This window comes from Hemitrygon akajei, chromosome 10 (assembly GCF_048418815.1).
Source record: "Hemitrygon akajei chromosome 10, sHemAka1.3, whole genome shotgun sequence".
Lineage (NCBI taxonomy): Eukaryota > Metazoa > Chordata > Chondrichthyes > Myliobatiformes > Dasyatidae > Hemitrygon > Hemitrygon akajei.
Window position 1 is genome coordinate 25,879,525 of NC_133133.1, and position 24,621 is coordinate 25,904,145.

General features: G+C 42.3%; 1 protein-coding gene across 1 annotated transcript in view; it reads right to left on the minus strand.

Annotated features, from left to right (window-relative positions):
* The window catches only part of LOC140734236 (neurite extension and migration factor-like), a 278,558-nt gene extending 254,475 nt beyond the window's left edge, over positions 1–24,083 (minus strand). Inside the window, exon 1 of the mRNA XM_073057928.1 lies at positions 23,629–24,083. The gene's annotated coding sequence lies outside the window, so the exon portion shown is untranslated. The remainder of the gene's footprint in view (positions 1–23,628) is intronic.
* Between the last annotated feature and the right edge of the window lie 538 nt (positions 24,084–24,621).

Consider the following 24,621-nt stretch of genomic DNA (forward strand, 5'->3'; position numbering starts at 1 on the left):
GCTATGGAAGTTGATAGGGTGGTTAAGAAGGCATATGGTATCTAGACAGAATTAGCAGCCAGCATCATTTTCCTAGGATGCCAATGGCTAATACAAGAGGACATACTTTTAAAGTAATTGGTGGAAAGTATAGGGGAGACATCAGGGGTAGTGTTTTTTTTAAATACACACAGGGAGTAGCAAGTGCTGTGCTGTACTATTCAATGCTCCAAGCGCAAGATCAGGTCCTTTCCAATGCTCATGGACAGAAATCTTCCGCATCCATGAATATTTATGGCACACTACTAAAAGCTTCAGCTGCACAGGTAGTTCTGGGTAAAATTATTACACTTAGAATCATAATTAATGCAATGCACAGCCAAAGACGGCTCAAAATTTGTCTGAAGCACAAAGTGAAAATTCATGGACCTTGTTATTCCTCACACCAAAGAAGGAAGCCAACCATGAACTAAAAGGAAGAACAGAAAATGTGGCTAAAGAACTCCCAAACATGAGATACAAGTTTGGGGAAGCAACTCAATAAGGGAACTTCTCTGCTAAATGAGATTTGTTGACTAAAGGGCTCCAAAACCAAATGATCAGAGCTACCATACTCAAAAAAAATGTTGCTGAACTACCAGAAGAAAATGAGGCAAATGCAGGGAATGGCTTCTTCCATAAATATGTTGGAACCCATCATGCAGTTGGAAGAGATCCCATGCAGTGTGTTTTGTTTTGTCTTCCGCCAGATGTAATACGGATTTCCTGCTGATGTCCACAACATCAGAGCTGCACTGTCCAACCAATTTTACTTAAGATTAGTAAAATGAAGCAAATTGGTTAGACAGTGAATAAGCTTGGTGATCATTAAAGGAAAGAACACTGCCTGCAGATTTGATGGGTTCTATACCTAGCAGGAGTCATAGCTGACATGAAAGATGTTCATCTGAAGCCAACTACCAGAGACACAGGGAATAACTGAAACAGTCCAACTCTTTAGCTGAATTTCATCTTTAACCTCTTCACCAATGCCCTCTTCCTTGTCCCAAGGCAAGGATGGACATATATTCTGACTCACACTGACATGCAAAATGCTGAGCTCAGTATATTATCAAAGAATGTATAAATTACACAACCTTGAGATTTGTTTGCTCACAGGTAGCCATAAAGCAAGAAACCCAAAAGAACCCAATTGGAAAAACAATATAAAAAAGACCAACACCCGATATGTTAGAGAAAGACACAAAAACACAAGTCATGAAAATAATTGAAGCAAACAACGATATTCTGAACCAAATTGAGTCTGCAGATCTGAACCCCAGAATAGGCCCAAAGCCTCACTTATCAGTTCATATTATCAGACATGGAGTACCTCAGCCGGGGCCATCTCTGTAGCCTCAACACCAAGGAGAGAGGTGACCATCAGGAAAACAAGCGAAATCTGTTCTCATCTTGGATCCAGACATCGTCTTTTCAGTCTATCTAGGCAGGCACTTAAATTGACCAAAAAGCAAAAGGCTCCAGCGCCCTGGAGGGAGGAGAGAACATTGTGGAGAGCGAGCAAAATTGCTCTCGCCTCTGATCTGGGATGGCATTTAAATTATCTAAACAGTGGATTATATCTCACACCAGGAGTTGGCTACTGAGAAGCACTCGAGGCCTAGACCATGCCACCCAGCGACTCACTCCAGACCCAAATTTGGCTGCCCAGCCTAAAGCTGCTCTCAAATTCTTCAAATCAGTCCAGCACCACAGCAGTCAAACCTCACACCTGGGTCAACTGTACAGGCATTGAATCTCCTCTGCCCCGAGTTCTCCTCTCTGCGCCTACAGCAATCCAAGCTTACATCTGACACTGGAACTCCATCTGCAATGATTCTTCAATACAAAATCATGGCTCAACCCCCAAACTCACCTCACCATTGCTCACCCCTTCACTGTCTGTGGCGATAATTTAACACAATTTACTTCAGAAAAGGTGTTTTTAGTCAAGTTTTTGTCAGATTTCTCAACTTTTTAACTACCAGTGAGCTATCACACGCATCTGGTAGTTCCACTTTAAGCAAAAGGTCTCAGCCTGAAATATCGACTGCTTATTCCCCACTCCCACCCCTCACAGATGCTGCCAGACCACTGCTATACTACTGTTGGGAGTACCTACAGTTCCATGCCAAGACCGCATTTCTGGAAATCAGATCACTGGCTGTCCTCTTCCTACCTGCATACAGGCAGAGGTTATAGAGTTAGGCTTCAGAGATAAGAACAACAAAGAGTGGTCACAGGAGTCAGAGGAGTAGCTACAGGACTGCTTCGAGTTGGTGGACTGGTCTGTGCTCAAGGATTCATCAGAGGATCTAAATGAATAATCTAAATGAATACACCATGGTTGTTACAGACTTGTAGATAACTGTGTCCCACAAAAATCAGTCTTTCCCAACCAGAAGCCCTGATCTGGGACAGATCAGAGGCATTCAAGTCTGGTGACCAAGTAAAATACGGGAGGTTCAGGTACAATCTCCAGAAAGGGATTTCACGTGTGAAATGGCAATTCCAGAGACTACTGTACTCCTTGCCATCACCCAGGTCTCATCGCATATGAAGCACCAGCTGCATTATACTATTAACTTTTTAAACTTGTATCATATATGCATTTTATTATTTGTTAATTTATTTGTGGTAATATTACTTAATATGTTAAGTGTGTGAGTTATAAGTGCTGTATTATGCACCTTGGTCCAGACGAACGTGGTTTCATTTGGTGGTATGCATGCGAATGGTTGAATGACAATAAACTTGAACTGGAATCACTAAAGGATGCTTGACATCTGTGGCAGGGCTCAAGTACTATCAGCTCCTACAAAATTAAACCAAGCAACATAAGTGACAACAATGCTTTATTCCCAGATGAGACATTGCCTTTTATGCTCACTTTGGCCAGCAAAACAGGGAGGAACCTTCACAGCCCCCGATGACCCTGTGATTTTACTCTCTGATGGGAGCATCCTTCAGGAGGGTGAACCCGCAAAAAGCATCCAGCTCAGATGCAGTACCTTCGCCGACTACAAAAGTCCTGCACTGATCAGAGTGTTCACTGAGATCTTTAACCTCTCACTTCGGCAGTCTGAGGTACCTGCCTGCTTTAAGCAAGCTTCAATTATACTGGTGCCCAAGGAGAACAGGAGAATGTGGTAACCTGCTTCGATGACTGTTGGCCAGGAGCATTTACAGTACATCCACAGTGATTAAGTGCTTTGAGAGGTTGGTGATGAAACTTATCGACTCCTGGCTGAGAAGTGACGTGGATCTAATCCAATTTGTCTTTTCATGGGTGCTTCACTCGACCCTGGAACAGCGAAGATGCATACATCAAGATGCTCTTCATTGACTATAGATTGGCATTCAATACTACCATCTCTCACCAATCAATAAACTTCAAGACCTAAACCTCAATATCCCCTTGTGCAACTGGATCCTCAATTTCCTCACTTGCAGACTCCTGTCTGTCCGGATTGGCAACATCTTCTCTATCAGCACAGGTGCAATACAAGGCTGTGGGCTTAGCCCCTGCTCTACTCACTTTACACTTACAACTGTGAGGCTAGGAACAGCTCCAAGGCCATATTTAAGTTTGCTGATGACAGAACTGCCATTTGCTGAATCAAAGGTAGCGTCAAATCAGCACATAGGATGGAGATTGAAATCCCGACTGACCGGTGCCACAACATCTCACTCAATACCAGCAAGATCAAGGAGCTGTTTATTGACCAGGAGGAGGAAACGGGAGGTCCATCAGCCAATTCTCTTTTGAGGGAATCAAAGGTGGACAGGGGCAGTAACTCTAAATTCTTTGGTCCTGGGTTTAGCAAGTAAGTGCTTTCAGGAAGAAAAGCACAACAGCATCTTGACTTTGTTAGAAGTTTGTGAAGATTCAGCATGTTATCTAAAGCTTTCATAAATTTCTGTAGATATGTGATGGAGCATATATTAACTGGTTGCATCACAGGAAACACCAAGTCGAGTCAAGCCACTTTTCATTGTCATTTCGACCATAACTGCTGGTGCAGTACATAGTAAAAATGAGACAACATTTTTTCAGGACCATGGTGTTTATGACACAGTACAAAAACTAGACTAAGCTACGTAAAAAACACAGAAAACAACTACACTAGACTACAGACCTACCCAGGACTGCATAAAGTGCACAGAACAGTGCAAGCATTACAATAAATAATAAACAAGACAATAGGGCAGTAAGGTGTCAGTCCAGGCACAGGGTATTGAGAAGTCTGATAGCTTGGGGGAAGAAACTGTTACATAGTCTGGTCCTGAGAGCCTGAATGCTTCGGTGCCTTTTCCCAGACGGCAGGAGGGAGAAGAATTTGTATGAGGGGTGCGTGGGGTCCTCCTGATGCACCATCAATAACTCTCTGAGACGTGAGGCGAGATATCGGCTTTTATTAACTGGAAGAAAGAAGCAGTAGTTGACCACCATACTACATCCTGGAGACTGAGGGCCGGGCTCAGGCCTCAATCGCCTTTATACTGTGGGAGGAGCCACGGTCAGTGGGAGGGGCCACAGGAGCAGTCAGCAGGGGGCATGTCCAGACAGGTATATGTAGTTCACCACACCTTCATAATACCGTTTGCTTTGTGGATGCAGCGTGTAGTGTAAATGTCCGTCATGGCGGGAAGAGAGACCCCAATGATCTTCTCAGCTGACCTCACTATCCGCTGCAGGGTCTTGCAATCCGAGATGGTGTAATTTCCAAACCAGACAGTGATGCAGCTGCTCAGGATGCTCTCAATACAACCCCTGTAGAATGTGATGAGGATGGGGGGTGGGAGATGGATTTTCCTCAGCCTTCGCAGAAAATAGAGATGCTGCTGAGCTTTCTTTGCTATGGAGCTGGTGTTGAGGGACCAGGTGAGATTCTCCGCCTGGTGAACACCAAGAAATTTGGTGCTCTTAACGATCTCTACCGAGGAGCCGTCGATGTTCAGTGGGGAGTGGTCGCTCTGTGCCCTCCTGAAGTCAACAACCATCTCTTTTGTTTTGTTCACATTCAGAGGCCAATGCCCTTGAATGAAAAAGTAGTGGATACTGCCCAGCCCATCAAGGGTGAGGCCCTCCCCACCACTGAGCACATCTACCTAGAGCACAGTTGCAGAAAAGCAGCATCCATCAAGGACTCCTGCCATCCGGGCCATGCTCTCTTCTCGCTGCTGCTATCAGGAAGGTGGTACAGGAGCCTCAGGAACCACGCTACCAGGGTCATGAACAGTTATTACCTTTGAACCATCAGGCTCTTGAACTAGAAGGGTAACTTCACTTGCCCCATCACTGAGCTATTCCCACAACCTCTGGACTCACTTTCAAGGACTCTTCATCTCATGTTCTTGATATTTATTGCTTATTTGTTAATCATTATTTCTTTTTTTTTGTATTTGCAGTTTGTCATCTTTTGCACATTAGTTGTTTCTCCGTACTGTTGGATGCTGCCTGTCATTGATTCTACTGTGTTTCTTGTATTACTGTGAATGCCCACAAGAAAATGAATCACAGGGTTGTATTATGGTGACATACATGTATTTCAATAATAAATTTTGAACTTTGAGTACCTCCAGCATTTTGTGTGTGTTGCTCAAGATTTCCAGCATCTGCAGAATTCTGAGAATTAGTCCAACACCAGTCCTAATGAAAGACCTCAGCCCACAGCATCGACTGTTTACTCTTTTCCATAAATGCTGTTTGGCCTAAGTACTTCCAGCATTTTGTGTGCACTACTTTGATTTCCAGCATCTGCAGAATTTCCTCGGCAGCTGCAGAATCTCCTCGGCAGCTGCAGAATCTCTTGTGTTTATGACTCCAGTGCTTAGCTTCATTCACTTTTCTAATAATAAAGTAGCCGGTAGAAGAATTTGGAATGAGCAGACCAAACAGCATTTGCTCTACCATTATGAAATAAGACAAATAGAGAATTATGACCAATGACACACCAGCCTATCCAATTCAATAACACTACAATCACAGAGGGAGTCATCATTGCTGAGTGCCCTATTATGAACCATTGAGAGTCACCACTGACCAGAGTCATAACAAGAGCAGCTACATGAGCATCTTGGCAAGATAAGCAGGCCACAGGATCATTCTCTGGAAATCACTTCATTGCTCCTTAAAAAACTTCTGAGGTCATGGGCAACATTAAGTTTTCAAGCAATACCAAAATAGACTCAGCAATCATCACTCCACATTTTGTAGCTAGTGAACAAAATGGCGTGGAAATAATTGAGACCGCTCTTCAGAACCAGAAAGGTTGTGAAAGCTTGGTTGTGTTGAGAGCCACAGAAGTGCCAGTTTATTCTCTGCGAGTGTAGCCACTGAAGATATGACAAAAGGATTTTAGCCCAGTTCTTTCACCAAATTTGTTATGCATCTTTAGTGAACACATTGCAGTTTCCTTTCCCTGAATATGTTAATCCTACTAACAAATCCTGCAGAGCTTTTCCATTCACTGTAATTCACCTCCATTACATCTGGCATTCCACACGGTGCACGGAAGCCATGATGGTCACATTATATGCCTTTGTCTCAATCACATTCGCACAAGCTTTCTAGAATATACAGCTTTGCTGTCAAATTATTACTAAAATACAGAACCTAAACAGAGTCTAAAAATAAATCCTGTAATAGCATTTGATGTTGGACCAAAAGATTTATTATTGAACAAGTACTCTTAATACCAGTGGAACAGCATATAGAGATGCTATAACTAAGGCACACACGATGAGAACTTAAAAGCAAGATGGTTTGCCTCTCGTGATCAAAAATTCGTAAGTAAGCTGGTTCTATGTAGAAAAAGGACCATGCTACACATGAAAAATTATCTGAAGCAGCTTGAAAAATTTCAATAATGAAAAAATGATGGTCCAGAACATCCTGGAATGTTTCAAATGACTAACACTGAGCATAGCATTATATTCATATTATTTCTGAAGACATTCAAGAGTAATTGACTTACTCTGAAAAGCAAAGGAGTGATTCCATCTGGAGTTAACAGGAGCAAGGATAAAGGTTCTAGCAGTCAGTCTGCTGAGCTGGGTTAAGTTGTAAGGACAAATTGTAGTTTAAATACAGGTCATAGAGTCAGATCTATTTACTAGGAGAAACATGCTGGAAAAACGTGGGTGTAATCCTGAGTTGTGGTGCTGCCTGTCTGTGTTTGCACGTTCTCTGAGTCCACTTGGATTTCCTTTTGCATCCCAAAAAATATGCTATTTAAGCGTAGGGAAATACAAAAAAAAAATCAGAGAGGAGTTGAGAGGGAGAATGAGCTACTGGGAGTAATGGAAAGAGAACTAATGGCAGCCAGCATGGACCCAATGGCCTCCTTATGAGTTGCATTAGTAGATAAAGATGGTCTTTTGTGTGCTAGAAGGCATTGCACCTCTTCACACACCATCTTGGGCATCCATTTTTCAGCAGCTGTCATTAACACAAGTTCCACACCTGATAAAGATCATTCCACTGGACCCAGAAGCTTTTCTACCCACACACCTGCCCCTAAGCATTGAGAATTTCACTTCTTTGAAGCCGAGTCAATAACTGTGGGGGAAAAATCCAGAGAATGGTCATGTTTCAAGATATGAAAAATTGTTTTTCTAGAATTAGGAATAATGTTATTTAATCAAAAATATTCTCAAAAGATACAAGGAGGATTTCAGCATGCAGGAACCTACAGAGTGAGCAGAGAAAATAATAAATTATTGTTGAGTATAAAGCAGTTCATTAATACAGCTAGCAGTAGGGTATGATGGTTATAAATAAATGCAGGATAAATCACTTCTTGAATGCTCTTGGAACATCAGTTTGTGTTGCCAAGGAATGAAAAGTAGAATACAGGTTTAATCTTCTTTCACTAGGATCGTTATAGCAGCTGCAATGTTCTGTAGAGGAGGGGACCAGAGTCCAAGGTCCTATAATTGAGGGCAAATCAAAGCGAAAGTGCCACTTCCACACTGTCATCACACACCTCCTACAACACAGCCAAGAACAACACAGGCGGGTCCATAGATCACAATGGCCCAGTGGCCTTTGAATTAGAAATGCAGACATAGGACGACCACCTTCAGCTCAACTAAGGCTATGCTGGCTCTCTGAAAGAGTTGCTTATTAATCCCATACTCCTGCACTTCCCCCATAGCTACTTCCCCCTTGGAAATAAAACAATATTTCCTCCTGTGTTGACAACTCGATGAGTCAGCGAGTCCATCCAGTGACTAGCGGAGCCATGCAGACACCCATATTCAATCCTCGTTCTCTGCTAAGTTAACTGCATTCAGTTACAGCAGTCCTGATGCCTCCAGGTTAAGCAGAGAGAGAAAATTAGCCAGGGCCTCACACCAGAACATTATTCAATAAACCATGTAATCACAAGCACTTCATCTTCCACAGGGATGTAGAAAATGCATTGGTACACACAGTTAATTCTTCATTTTCAAAGGCAAACGTTTGTCATTTAGGACAGCCACATGTGAAATAGCTGGCACAGCAGTAAACAAGTTTCTACTACAATGTCCCAGCTATGTTGCTGGCTGCATTGCAGGACCTTAGCTCAGGAGGATTTACTATTCTGAAACCTCTAAAGTGTCTTCTTTTTGGATGGTAGTTTACTGACAACTTAAATGTAGAATCTCCAACCACAGAAAGAGGACATACGTTGGACCTTTAAATGAACACAGTCCAACAGATCAGCTGTCACAAAATATTAACTCTGAATAAATTCAGAGTAAATGATACCTATATTTTACTAAATTGTCTGAGGATGAGTGGATAATCTAAAAGATGGGCAAGAAGACAATTTTCCTTTCTCATTTCTACATCCAAACACAGAAAAGATTGTTCTTAAATAAAATGAACAAATGAATGAATACTACCTGCTCATATAGTATTGGCCCAGAACAACGTGATTATAATTGTTTAGTACAAACTAGCATGGCTGAATACAGCAGATATCAATCAGCTGTGTACAGCTTCTCACACAAATAACAAGTGTGCTCACACACAATTCTTGTCCAGTTGTCTGACTTGAATCAGACTTTAGTGGAAAATAATTGATTCCTGGGTGATTGGATATCACCACTCTACCTCCGAAAGCCTCCCTCACACATCTGTCAACCCTCACAGGAACTAGAGTTTCACAGATCGGAGAGGATACATGACGGAAACTGCAGGAATTTCATGAGGCCTTTGGGTCTCTGTCTCCTGATAATACCATGTACCGTACTTGAAGCACACAGTCCTTCTTGATCTCTCCATTCCAAATCTATGTTCAGTAAGAATCCTTGTACAGGGATATCAAAAGAATGCGCTCAAGAAATAATAGAGAGTACATACTTACAATTACTCTTAGAACTATGCACATACTTGCACATAAAGTAAGAAAGGTTGCTTTCAAAGTTAAATCATACAAGGTTTTTTCCATTTTCAACCTTTTACAGCCCCTACAACCAAGCCAGAATCAGATTCAAATTTATTATCACTTTCTTGGAGTCACAAAGCACTATAGAGCAGAAACAGGCCCTTTGACCCATCTAATCTGAGCAGCACCATTGATGTCTAGTCCTATTGACCTGCACCCCAACCACAACCCTCCATACCCCATCTATCCATCCACTTATCGAAATTTTTCCTCATCTGTTGAAATTGGACCCACATCCACCACTTGTGCTGGCAGCTTATTCCACACTCTCACCACCTTGAGTGAATAAGTTCTCCCTTAAACATTTTACCTTTCATTCTTAACCCATGACCTCTACTTGTAGTTACACCCAACCTCAATGAAAAAGGCTTGCTTGCATTTACCCTATCCATACCCCTCATAATTTTGTATACCTCTATCAAATCTCCCCTTAATCTTCTACTTTCTACAGAACAAAGCTTAACCCATTCAACCTTTCCTGTAGCTCAAGTTAAGTCCCGGCAACATCCTTGTAAATTTTCTTTGCATCCCTTCAAACTTAATTACATCTTTCCTGTAGGTAGATGACCAAAACTGAACATGGTACTGTACTCCAAATTAGACCTCACCAATGTCTTATACAACTTCAACATAATATCCGATTTCCTGCACTCAATACATTGATTTATCCAGGTCAATGTGCTAAAAACCTTCTTTTCTATTGAACAATGACACCACTTTCAAGGAATTATGGATCTCTATTCCCAGATCCCTCTGTTCTACCACTCACCCGAAAAACCTACATTGGTTGGTCCTCCCAAAGTGCAACATCTCACATTTGTCTGCATTAAATTAGATCTCCAATTTCTCAGCCCATTTTTTTCCAGCTACTCCAGATCTCGCTGCAAACTTTGATAGTATGCCTTGCCATCCACTACATCCTCAGTCTTGGTGCCATCCACAAATTTGCCAATCTAATTAACCACATTATCATCCAGGATGTTGATATAAATGACAATCAATAATGGACCAACACTGATCCCTGTGGCACACATCAGTCAGGGGCCTCCAGTCAAAGAGGCAACCATCTATTACCACTCTCTGGTTTCTCCCATGAAGCCAATGTCTAATTTAATTTACTACTTCATTTTGAATGCCATGTAATTGAACCTCTTTGACCAACTTTCCATGCAAGACCTTGTCAAAGGCCTTGCTAAAGTCCATATAGACAACAATCAACACATGCCTTCATCAACTTTCCTAGTAACTTCCTCAGAAAACTCCATAGGATTGTTTAGACATGACCTACCATGCACAAAGCCATGCTGACTATCCTTAACCAGTCCATGTCTATCCAAGTACTAATATATCTGCTCCCTTAAAATACCTTCCAATAACTTTCCCTCAACTGATGTTAGGGTCATTGGCCTATAATTTCCAGGCTTATGCTTAGGACCTTTCTTAAGCAACGGAACAACATTAGCTATACTTTAATCCTTTAGTAACTCAGCCATGGCTAAGGGTATTTTAAATAGCTCTGCTAAGGTCTCTGCAGTTTCTGCACTAGCCTCCCATAGGTTCTGAGGGAACACTTAGTCAGGCCCCAGGGATTTATCTGTTATGCTTTGTAACCCCAAAATATTAAACTAATTAAAAGACAGACATGGAAGTCCAAATTTGAGTCTAATTTCATGTTTACTTAAGCAAGGTGCACACATATCATGTGGTAGCATCATGATATATGCAATTCATGTATTTTACATATAACCCATAATGAACTAAACAAGAAAGCTTAATCAAACAATATACTGAAAATCTTACTCAAATACTACTGAAATATTTACATACACAACACTCCCTGCTTAGCTACAAACTGCAGCTCAATATAAGACCATAAGACATTGGAGCAGAATCAGGCCACTTGGCCCATCCAGTCTGCTCCATCATTCAATCATGGCTGATCCTTTTCTCCCCCCCTCCTCAGCCTTCTCCCCGTAACATTTGATGTCATGTCCAATCAAGAACCTTTTAATCTCTGCCTTAAATACACCCAACGACCTGGCCTCCACAGCTGCCTGTGGTAACAAATTCCACAAATTCACCACACTCTGACTAAAGACATTTCTCCACATCTGTTTTAAATGGACTCCCCTCTACCCTGAGGCTGTGCCCTCTTGTCCTAGACTCCCCCACCATGGGAAACACATCTTTCCACATCTCTGTCTGCCTTTCTGTCTAAGATTTCAGTAAGATCCCCCCCAACCTAAATTCCACCAAGAGCAGAACCAGAGCCCAAAGTTCCTCATATGATAATCCTTTCATTACCAGAATCATCCTTAAAAATCTCCTCTGAACCCTCTCCAATGCCAGCACATCTTTTCTTAGATGAAGAGCCCAAAACTGTTCACAATACTCAAGGTGAGGCCTCACCATTGCCTTATAAAACTTCAGCATCACATCCCTGCTCTTGTAGTCAAGACCTCTTGAGATGAATGCTAGCATTGTGTTTGCCTTCCTCACCACCAACTATACCTGCAAATTAACCTTTAGGGTATTCTGCACGAGGACTCCCAAATCCCTTTGCATCTCAGATTGGCGGATTTTCTCCCTGTTTAGAAAACAGTCTGCACATTTATGCATTTTCCAATGTTGTATTTCATTTGCTACTTTCCTGCCAACTCTGCTAATCTGTTTAAGTCCTCCCGCAGCCTGTTTCCTCAACAGTACCTGCCCTTCCACCAATCTTCATATCAGGGTACTTAAAGAGGTGGCTCTAGAAATTGTGGACGCATTGGTAATCATTTTCCAATGTTCTATAGATTCAGGAACAGTTCCTGCTGATTGGAGGGTGGCTAATGTTGTCCCACTTTTCAAGAAAGGAGGGAGAGAGAAAACAGGGAATTATAGACCGGTTAGCCTGACGTCAGTGGTGGGAAAGATGCTGGAGTCAATTATAAAAGAGGAAATTACGACACATTTGGATAGCAGTTGAAGGATCAGTCTGAGTCAGCATGGATTTATGAAGGGAAAATCATGCTTGACTAATCTTCTGGAGTTTTTTGAGGATGTAACTATGAAAATGGACAAGGGAGAACCAGTGGATGTAGTGTACCTGGACTTCCAGAAAGCTTTTGATAAAGTCCCACATAGGAGATTAGTGGGCAAAATTTGGGCACATGGTATTGGGGGCAGAGTACTAACATGGATTGAAAATTGGCTGGCTGTCAGGAAACAAAGAGTAGTGATTAACGGGTCCCTTTCAGAATGGCAGGCTGTGACCAGTGGGGTACCGCAAGGTTCGGTGCTGCGACCGCAACTGTTTACAATATACATTAATGATTTAGATGAAGGGATTAAAAGTAACATTAGCAAATTTGCTGATGACACAAAGCTGGGTGGCAGTGTGAAATGTCAGGAGGATGTTATGAGAATGCAGGGTGACTTGGACAGGTTGGGTGAGTGGGCAAATGTATGGCAGATGCAGTTTAATGTGGATAAATGTGAGGTTATCCACTTTGGTGGCAAGAACAGGAAGGCAGATTACTATCTAAATGGAGTCAAGTTAGGAAAAGGGGAAGTACAATGAGATCTAGGTGTTCTTGTACATCAGTCAATGAAAGCAAGCATGCAGTGAAGAAAGCTAATGGCATGCTGGCTTTTATAACAAGAGGAATTGAGTATAAGAGTAAAGAGGTCCTTCTGCAGCTGTACAGGGCCCTGTTGAGACCCCATCTAGAGTATTGTGTGCAGTTTTGGTCTCCAAATTTGAGGAAGGACATTCTTGCTATTGAGGGAGTGCAGCGTAGGTTCACAAGGATAATTCCCGGAATGGCGGGACTGTCATATGTTGAAAGATTGGAGCGACTGGGCTTGTATACATTGGAATTTAGAAGGATGAGAGGGGATCTGATTGAAACCATGTAAGATTATTAAGGGATTGGACACACTGGAGGCAGGAAGCATGTTCCTGTTGATGGGTGAGTCCAGAACTAGAGGCCACAGTTTAAGAATAAGGGGTAGGCCATTTGGAACAGAGATGCGGAAAAACTTTTTCACCCAGAGAGTGGTGGATATGTGGAATGCTCTGCCCCACAAGGCAGTGGAGGCCAAGTCCCTGGATGCATTCAAGAGAGAGTTAGATAGAGCTCTTATAGATAGCGGGGTCAAGGGATATGGGGAGAGGGCAGGAACGGGGTTCTGATTCTGTATGATCAGCCATGATCACAGTGAATGGCGGTGCTGGCTAGGAGGGCCAAATGGCCTACTCCTGCACCTACTGTCTATTGTCTATTATCTGCAAACTTGGCAACAAAGCTTCATCATCTAAATCATTGATATACAGCATAAAAAGCAGTCCCAACACCAACCCCTGAGGAACACCATTAGTCACTGGCAGCTAACCAGAAAAGGATGCTTTTACTCCCACTCGTTGCCTCCTACCAATCATCCACTGCTCTAACCACGTCAGTAACTTTCCTGTAATACCATGGGCTCTTAACTGAGTAAGCAGCTTCACATATATAACATATAACCATATAACAATCACAGCACGGAAACAGGCCATTCCGGCCCTCCTAGTCCGTGCCGAACTCTTAATCTCACCTAGTCCCACCTACCCGCACTCAGCCCATAACCCTCCACTCCTTTCCTGTCCATATACCTATCAAATTTTACCTTAAATGACACAACTGAACTGGCCTCTACTACTTCTACAAGAAGCTCATTCCACACAGCTATCACTCTCTGAGTAAAGAAATATCCCCTCATGTTTCCCTTAAACTTTTGCCCCCTAACTCTCAAATCATGTCCTCTCGTTTGAATCTCCCCTACTCTCAATGGAAACAGCCTATTCACGTCAACTCTATCTATCCCTCTCAACATTTTAAATACCTCGATCAAATCCCCCCTCAACCTTCTACGCTCCAATGAATAGAGACCTAACTTGTTCAACCTTTCTCTGTAACTTAAGTGCTGAAACCCAGGTAACATCCTAGTAAATCGTCTCTGCACTCTCTCTAAATTATTGATATCTTTCCTATAATTCGGTGACCAGAACCGTACACAATATGTACACATGGCTTAAACTGTACACATATAGCACCTTGTCAAAGGCCTTCTGAAAGTCCAAACACACAATATACACTGCACCCTCTTTATCTATCCTACTTTTAATCTCCTCAAAGAAACTATGCTGACTTTGTCCTGTCTTGTCTTGTGCCACCAAGTATTCTATAATCTCGTTCTTAACAATTGACATCAACATCTTGTCAACCACCAAGGAAAGGCGAACTGGTCTATAATTTCCTTTCTGCTGCCTTCCTCCTTTTTTAAAAGGGTGGAGTGACATTTACAATTTTCCAATCCTCTGGCATCATGCCAAGAGTCCAATGATTTTTGAAAGACCATTACTAATGTTTCCATAATCTCTACTGCAACCTCTTTCAGAACCCTAGGGTGTAGTTCAGCTGGTCCGGGTGACTTATGTACCCTTAGATCTTTCAGCTTTTTGAGCACCTTCTCCCTTGTAATAGTAACTGCACTCACTTCTCTTCCCTCACATTCTCCAACATCTGGCGCATTGCTAGTGTCTTCCACAATGGAGACTGATGCAAAATACTCATTTAGTTCATCTTCCATCTCCTTGTACCCCATTATTATTTCACCAGCCTCATTTCCTATTGGTCCTATATCGACTTTCACCTCTCTTATTTTTTAACATACTTGAAAAAGCTTTAACTATCTATCCACTTTGATATTGTTGGTTAGCTTGCTTTCATATTTCACCTTTTCCCTCCTGATGATTCTTGTAGTTGCTCTGTAGGTTTTTAAAAGCTTCCCAATCTTTTATCTTCCCACTAACTTTTGCTTTGCTGTATGCCCTCTCTTTTGCTTTTACATTAGCTTTGACTTCCCTTGTCAACCACCATTGTACTATTTTGCCATTTGAGCATATCTTCATTTTTAGAGTTCATCATTCCTACACCTTTCCCCAGATACTCATGCCATTGCTGCTCTGCTGTCATACCTTCCAATTTACTTTGGCCAACTCCTCTCTCATTCCACTGTAATTTCTTTTACTCCACTGAAATACTGCTACGTCAGACTTCACTTTCTCTCTATCAAATTTCAAGTTCAACTCAGTCATATTGTGAACACTGTCTCCTAAGAGTTCCTTTACCTTAAGCTCTCTAATCGCCTCCAGTTCATTACATAACACTCAGTCCAGTATAGCTGATCCCCTAGTAGGCTCAATGACAAACTGTTTTTAAAAACCATCTAGTGGGCATTCAACAAACTCACTCTCTTGAGATCCATTACCAACCTGATTTTTCCAATCAACCTGCATGTTAAAATCTCCAATGACTATTATAACATTGCTCTTTTGATACACCTTTTCTGTTTCCCATTGTAACCCGAGGTTCACATCCCAGCTGCTGTTGGGAGGCCTGTATATAACTGTCATCAGGGTCCTTTTACCCTTGTAGTTTCTTAACTCAGCCTACAAGGATTCAACATCATCCAATCTTATGTCATATCTTTCTACTGATTTGATGCAATTCTTTACCAGCAGAGCCATGCCACATCCTCTGTCTACTTTTCTATCGCTCTAATACAATGTTTAACCTTGGACATTCAGCTCCCAACTACAACCACCCTTCGGCCACAATTCAGTGATGGCACATCATACATGACAATCTGTAATAGTGCAACATGATTATCCACCTTATTTCTTATACTCCAGCCATTGAGATATAATACTTTGTGTACTCCATTTGCTATCCTTGTTGATTCTGCCTCTCTAATGCACTGATACTCACCCTGCTGGCTGCAATTTCATCCTATCATCTGCCTGTCCTTCCAGACTGTCTGACTGCACGCTATCTTTCCTTTTTTAACCACCCATCCTATCCAGAGTCCCTTCACTCCAGTTCCCACGCCCCTGCCAACTTAGTTTAAACCTTCCCTAACAGCTATAACAAACCTCCCCACAAGAACATTGGTGTAACTCCTCACTTTTGTACAAGTCATACCTACCCTCAGAAGAGATCACAATGATCCAAGAACCTGAAGCCCTGTCCCCTGTACCAGCTTCTCAGTCACGCATTTATCTGCCAAATCATTCTGTTTCTACCCTCACTGGTGTAGATGTATATAATGCATCTTAACTATACACAGCATACCATATAATACAGCTATTAAAAGGACATCCACAACAGAGTAAATTTTCAACTGTCCCATTCAGGCCTAAAGGTTTAATTGTTGTGGAGGATTTCTTACTCTTGTGGGATAATGTCTTTCGTAATGCTACTCTGCTTAGCAAGTGAGACATGGCTGTGAAAAAAATTCAGATTCTGGGGCCTCCTCTGTAGTGATTGTAGGAGCTGACTCAGACTGCTGGAAGTGGTTCTGACAGCTTTTTTTCCTTCCTTTTACTTCTTCTAGTTTGTGCACCTTGATCTTGGGAAGGTGCATTTAGTTCACTTTTATTGCTCCTTTGACAATCTAATGTCTCCTATTATTTCCTCATCAACATCAGCTAATGAATCCTCTGTTTTTCTATCTCCATTGACTCCTTTATTTTTGGCATTCCATTCATCCAGCTGGGCTTTGGTCTTTGCATCTACTTTTACAAGCAGCAGCTAGTAGATTCCGGATCTTTATACCCATAAAAGCCGAATGCTTGCAACTTTCCTGAAGCTCTTTGAACGCTCTTCCTGCTTAAAACCAAGCCACATTTCGCAGTAAGCTTTCTCAGATATGTTGCTGACAAAAACTGTTGTAGTCAGACCACTGCTTTCATCACTTTCACAATTCCTTTTAGGACCTTGGTCCTTGTTGGTCCAATACACTTTCCAACCAAAGGCACAGAGATTTTCACTAACATTTGTTTGCCTTCGGTTGGGCAATGGTTCATAATGTACAGCAGAGAAACAGATGTGACATCAACCAGTACCGTTCTTAATTCACTTTCAGTTGACTCTGTTCTAGGGGGTGTGGAATGCAAATGGTGAATGGATCTCCAATCAAGCTGTGGTTGTCTTAGCCAATCATGACCACACAATGCTGGCCCACCTGTTTTTACCACATACAAGCTCAATGAGGCTTGTTGATCCAGTACAAGTTTTTTGTAGGATACCTACAGGTTTCTGCTTTGTATCTTTGAAATGTCATTCAAACTAGTTTTGTGAAATGACTGAAAGAGCCAAGCCAGTGTCCAATTCCATTTTAATTAACATGCCATTCACTTCTGCTGTAAGCCATATTGCTTGTCTATTGTAAACCTTATGGTTATCCAGTCCTGTCTCACTCTCATCATTATCAGATTTTTCAACAGCAGCATGCAGATGTGTTCTTTTTGAAACTGTAACTTGACTTTTTAATCTTTATCTCTTTCATTTGCAGTCCATGTATTTTGTCTGCCTGGCATGTTCTTTGCATGTGTCCTAATTAGTTGCACTTTTTGCAAGTTGGAATACCTGGTAAGGCTTTGTAAACTTGTGGCAACCACCTGGCGGGAGTATTCAAGGCCATTTTCAACCTCTTACTGCTACGGTCAGAAGTTCCCACTTGCATCAAAAGGGCAACTATTATGCCAGTGCCCAAGAAGAGTAGGGTGAGCTGCCTAATGACAATCGTCCAGTAGCACTAACATCTACAGTGATGAAATGCTTTGAGAAGTTGGTCATGGCTAGAATCAATTCCTGCCTCAGCAAGTACCTGAACCCATTGCAATTTGCCTATTGCCAGAATAGGTCTACGGCAGACACAATCTCAATGAATCTTCACCTGGACAGTACAAACACTTCTACAAGGATGCTGTTTGTTGACTATAGCTCAGCATTTAACACTATCATTCCCACAGTGCTGATCGATAAGCTAGAGAACCTGGGCCTCTGTACCACCTACTGCAATTAGATCCTCGATTTTCTACTCTGAAGACCACAATCTGTGTGCAATCAACACTGATGTACTTCAGGGTTATGTGCTTAGCCCACTGCTCTATACCCATGACTCTGTGGCTAGGTATAGCTCAAATACCATCTATAAATATGCTGGTGATACAACCATTGTTGGTAGAATCTCAGATGGAGACGGAAACAACCTTGCACTCAGTATCAGTAAGACTAAAAAGCTGATTGTGGACTTCAGGAAGGCTAAGACAAGGGAACATGAACCAATTCTCAGAGGGATCAGAGGTGGAGAGCGTGAGCAATTTCAAGTTCCTGTGTGTCAAGATCTCTGAGGATCTGACCTGGTCCCAATATCTTGATGCAGCTATAAAGAAAGCAAGACAAAGGCTAGCTAGATCTCATTAGGAGTCTGAGGAGATTTGGTTTGTCACCTAAAACACTCGAAAATTTCTACAAATGTACCATGGAGAGCATTCTGACAGGCTGCATCACTGCCTGGTTTGCAGGGGCTACTGCACAGCATCAAAAGAAGCTACAAAAAGTTGTAAAATTAGTCAGTTCCATCTTGGATACTAGCCTCCATAGTATCCGAGACAACTTCAAGAAATGGTGCCTCAGAAAGGTGCCATCCATTATCAAGGACCTCCATCACCCAGGATGTGACCGCTTCTCATTGCAACTGCCAGGAAAGAGGTGCGGAAGACTGAACGCACACATTCAGTGATTCAGGAAGAGCTTCTTCCCCTCTGCCATCTGATGTCTAAATAGGCATTGAACCCATGAACACTACCTCACTTTTAATATTATTTCTGCTTTTGCATTATTCAATTTAACTATTTAATATACATATATAGTTAATGTAATTGATTTACTTTTTTCTATATTATCATTTATTGCATGTACTGCTGCTGCCAAGTTAACAAATTTCACGACATATGCCAGTTAATATCTGATTCTTCCGATTCTGAAGTTTTGCCTTTAATTCTGCATTTGTTTGGGGTATGTAAGCTCCCGCCACAATGGTAACAATTTGTTCAGCCAAGCCAATTTCTGTGTAAACATTGCAATTTTGTTCAAGTGCACTTTCATTTATGACTGTAACTCAATTGTGCCTGTCTGCTGTTTCCATTCATACAGCGATTTCAACTGCTCTTTTAAATGTAAGCTGTGCTTCAGTTAGGAGCCATTTTTTAATGCTTTCCTGCAAGGTTCCACAAACTAAATGATTTCCCAGTGCATCATTAAACCCATCACTGAACTGACAATGCTCAGACAGCTTCAATTCAGTTGAAATATTAAATACACAACATTATTTACCCTAATTTGCCACAAGACAGCAAACACCACCTCCTCTGTAATTGGTATCAGGCCCATGACCTCACTGCTGCTTTGCCTCACTTGTATAGGTTCTATGTCAATCTCCCGAAAACTCTATTTAAGATCTCTCCTATTTCTTTCAACTCCACCTATAGATTCCCACTCTGATCTTCCAGGGGACCAATTTTGTCCCTTGCTAACCTTTTGCTCTTAATATATCTGTAAAAGCCTTTAGGATTCCCCTTCACCTTGCCTACTGGAGCAAACTCTACTTTCTTTTAGCCTTTCCAATTTCCTTCTTAGGTCTTCTCGTACATTTATTATGTTGCACAAATACCTTATTCACTCCTACCTGCCTATACCTGCTATACACTTTTTTTTTAAAAAAGCAGAGCCTTAATATCTCTCAAGAACCAAGGTTCCCCTTGCCTTTTATCCTGATAGAAACATACAAACTCTGCACTCTCAAAATTTCTCTTTTGAAAGCTTCCCACTTACCAAGTACACCTTTGCCAGAAAACAACCTATCACAAACCACTTGCCAGATCCTTTCTGATACTATCAAAACTGGAGTTTCTCCAATTTCAAATCTCAACCCAAGGACCAGACCCATCCTTTTCCATGATTGAAACTAATAGCATTATGATCACTAGCTGCAGGGTTCCCCTACACAAACTTCTGTCACCTGCCTTGTCTCATTCCTTAACAGGAGATCTAGTATCACACTCACTCTAAGTTGGGACTTCAACGCACTGATTAAGAAAACTTTCCTGAACACATTTGACAAACTCTTTCCCATCCAGCTGTTTTACAGTATGGGAATCCCAGTCAATATGTGGAAAGTTAAAATTGCCTGCTATCACAACCTTATGCTTCTTGCAACAGTCTGTGATCTCTCTACAAATATGCTCCTTTAATCTCTCTGGCTCTATCATGTCTAAAACAACTGAACCCTGGAACATTGAGCTGCCAGTCCCGCTCCTCCTGTAACCAAGTCTCACTATTGGCTACAATACCCTAAGCTCATCTGCCTTTCCTACAATACTCCTTGCATTGAAATGTTTGCAGCTCTGGACATTAGTCCCACCATGCTCAACCTCTTGATTCCTGACTTTGTACTCAAGCTTAACAACATCTTTCTCTACAAGCATTCCACCACCTGTTCTGGCACCCTGGTTCCCATTCCCTCTGCAACTCTAGTTTTAATCCCACCCCCCCCCCCCCCCATGTCGCACGATCAAACCTTCCTGCTAGGGTATTAGTCCCCTTTCAGTTCAGGTGCAAACCATCCCTTTTGTACAGGTCCCACCTTCCCTAGAAGAGTGACTAATGATCCAAAAAATCTGAAGCCTTCTCTAATGCACCATCTCCTTAGCCACCTGTAAACTGCGTGATCTTATTTCAACCCTCACTAGCACCTGGCATAGATAGCAATCCTGAGATCAAACCTCTGGAAGTCCTCTCCTTTAACTTGGCACCTAACTCCCTGAACTTAAATAATGTAACATTCGTTACTACACACTGGAAAGACAAACTTGATATAATTTACAAAACAAAGAAATAGTGCAAAAGAGTAATAATAAAGTCAACAGCTGAAGGGGAGAAGGGATACACTTATCAGACCCGAAATTTGTGACTGTAGGCAGAGGCCAAATTAGGCAGGTTTTGAATTTCCCATTGTTGAAGTATGGCCCATCCCCGGTGCAAGATCCTGCAAGCAATGAAACACACTCAGCACTGGACAGAGCTATTGATTCAGTGGATTACCACTGATTGCTAATTGAAGCCTTTTGCAGCTAAAAGGTCTGACAGTATCCTTGACAATGTACCACTTGAAGAATGGCCACTTCATCAGAGAGGCAGGGAGCACCAGTAATTCATGGAAATTTCAGGGAAAGAATCAATATATCAGAAGAGACTGAGGCGCAGAGGAAGGAAAGTGAACACATGCCTTTCTTCATTAAATACCTTCATGTCAAAATTCCACAAAAAACCTTAAGCAAGCTCCACAATAAAATGATAGCAAGTGTCTCATTCCCAGACACTTCAACATTACACCATTGCCGATTTACAATTGCTTGATGCAGAATAAAATTAACACCAAATGCAACACAGCAGATTTACACTTCATCCCACATTCTAGTGCCTGGTCTTCCTTCCTCTAAACTCATATGTTCTGGCTTCCCACTGCAGAGTTCAACAACACGAGCGCATTTCAAATCCCCGGGTTCTATTGCTTCCCAAGGGGCCGCATCACAAAATAAGCCACAAATAAAGAACTGCTTTAAGCAAATGTTAAAAGCAGAATAAACTTCAAGCAGCTTTCCATGATGCAGATACAGTATATTGTACAAATAGAATTCAAAATAAAACTCGCACAAGATGTTGATGCAGAAACATGCACAGGAATTTGCATCTGACAGCTTTCAAATATACAAGCCATTTCAATACATTACACATTAAATCAACATCAGTGTGGGGGGAGGGGGCTTGCTCCCTTCCCCACCCCCACAAACATTCCTGCCATTGCTATAATCACTGGACCACACTGCTCTTTATCTTCCATTCAAAGCACTTGATACGACTTGTAATCTTCAACAGGTATTTTAGTCAAATGCAATCAAATTTTTAATTAAATTCAGGCACTCTATTACATCCATATTTTAATAATTGTCCAAAGAACATTACTAAACACACATGAAATAAATCTGATCAAATTCTAATCTTAGAGCAGTTTATTCGAGAAAACACAATCTAATACACAGCTATTTCTTAATTTGTAGTGATGAAACTTTTAAGCTTTAAAAAACAAGTTTAAAAATTAAGGTGTGCCTCACAACTGCTGATGGCATAATAGATATAATGAATACAATAAAAGGCTCAAAGTAAAATCTTCTATAAAATACATTTTATCCACAATTCTTCTCATTCCAGACATGCTGTTAATTGCAGTAGATTTAATTTGAATGCAAACAGAAAAAAAAACATCTTGTGCTCCCAGAAAGTACTACTTCAATATCCATACTCTGCAGAAAATCAATGCTAGAGAAGTATTTATTATATGCATTTATTAAGGATAAAATTACTGCGTTTCTGAATTATATAGTAAACAATCCCTGAATATCTGCCGTGACTCCACGCAAAATTAAAGGGCACTTCTTCTAAATCTACACTATTTTTGGTCTTTGTCTCCAACTGCAGACCACTATGTTTTTTTAATATCTTAAAATTAATGACTGCATGCTATACAATAAACAAAACACTTACAGAATTTTGTGGACCTTCAATGCAACTACAGTAACCTGTCATTCTAGGGTTCTCCCCTCCCCCAACCTGCAGTAATAGAATTAAGATAGCAAAAATATACAATAGGTTGTTTTTAATTGAATTAGAATGGCTGTCACTATTTTAGAAAACATTTTCTTATCAAACTGAAATTAATTAATTGCCTAGTATATCAGTCATATGCAGATTTATTGACTATTCCCACATCTCACATTAAAACTCCATTACAGACTACAGCACCAATTTGTTAGGGAATATGGTCCAATATTTCCCCCTTTTTATCACCCCATTCCTGTCTACTATAGGCCATCCACTACACAACTAATGCAAACGTAACACACACACGCTGCAGTTGCAAATTAATCGCTCATGAACGGGGAGCTTTTCGACAGGGATATCTGCTGCATTTTAACGTGCAGGCAAAGCACCCTTCATGCGGTTTTCAAACAGCCAGAATGCTACAATTGGCATCTTTACACACTCACTCACAGGCCTGGACGAAGTACACCTTCTGATCCCACTCGCTTTAACAAAGATTGCTACAATGTTAAAGGGGAGAGGAAAGGGGAAAAGGAGAGGAACGGGAGGGAGTGAGTGGGGGAGGGAAGACTTGGGGGGGGGGGGTGCTGTTTAAACACAGGAACCGCTGAGAGCTAGATAGAAGAGAGCTGCCATACCTGTAGATCCGAATGCAGCATTGCCACTGGCAGGGTGCACAGTGAGGGGAGGGCGGGAGGAGGGAGGAGGGGTATGGAGGGGGTTGGTCTGTCAAGAGGGCAAGGCCCGTGGCACTATCCAAGCTCCAGAATTCTCTGCTTCCTCGCCTGCTTTTCCCAGTGCAGGTGTCGCGCCTCTCTCGGATGCAGCCAAGGCTTTTCCCAAACCTCACCCCCTTTTCCTTTCACACACACAGACACCCTCCTCCTTTTCTTACATCTTTCCCTCTGCACGGCACCAAGATACGGAATAAAGAGAGAGGGAAAACAGCGAAGAGGGAGTAACAATTTGTAAATCTTTTCTTTCAACGATACAGTTTAATCCATTGCCCTCGTTTTTGGTTCTACCGTTGGCTCTGGTGGGGGGGGGAAGGCAGACGGTAGTGGGGGGTTAGGGGATGGGGGTGGTCACTGCTGCTGAAGTGCCCCCGTGTCCTGCGGAGGGATGTGCCACACTGGCTTCCCTTCCCCTCCAGCTGGACTGGACATCAGATGCAGCCCCGTGCCATTGTTTCCAGCGCTGTGCTGCTGCTCCCGAAACTCAGGGCGCGCGCACGCGGGGCGCTCGCTCGCTCGCGCGTGCGTACATACAGACGCGCGCGCGCGAACCCCCCCCCCCCCCCCCACACACACACACACACACACACACACACAACCGCGCCGCACGCGCTCTCCTCCCTCCCCTCCCCTCCCCCCGAATCCATTGTACACGCAGTGGACGCGCGCGGCCTCTACGGGACCCGCTGTACAGCGAGCGTGCGCGCGCGCGCCCCCGGCTTCGCCTTCTCGCCTCGCACGTACCTGACCTGCTTGCAGGTGAGTTTCCCTCATCAAGTTCGGGGTGTTTTCGTTACTTCCCGTCCTCCAGGTTGATACTCGCGTTGAATTTCCGGAATTCTGCAGCGTGAAGTTTATTCATTCCCCCCCCCCCACACACATTTTGCAAAATGAAAC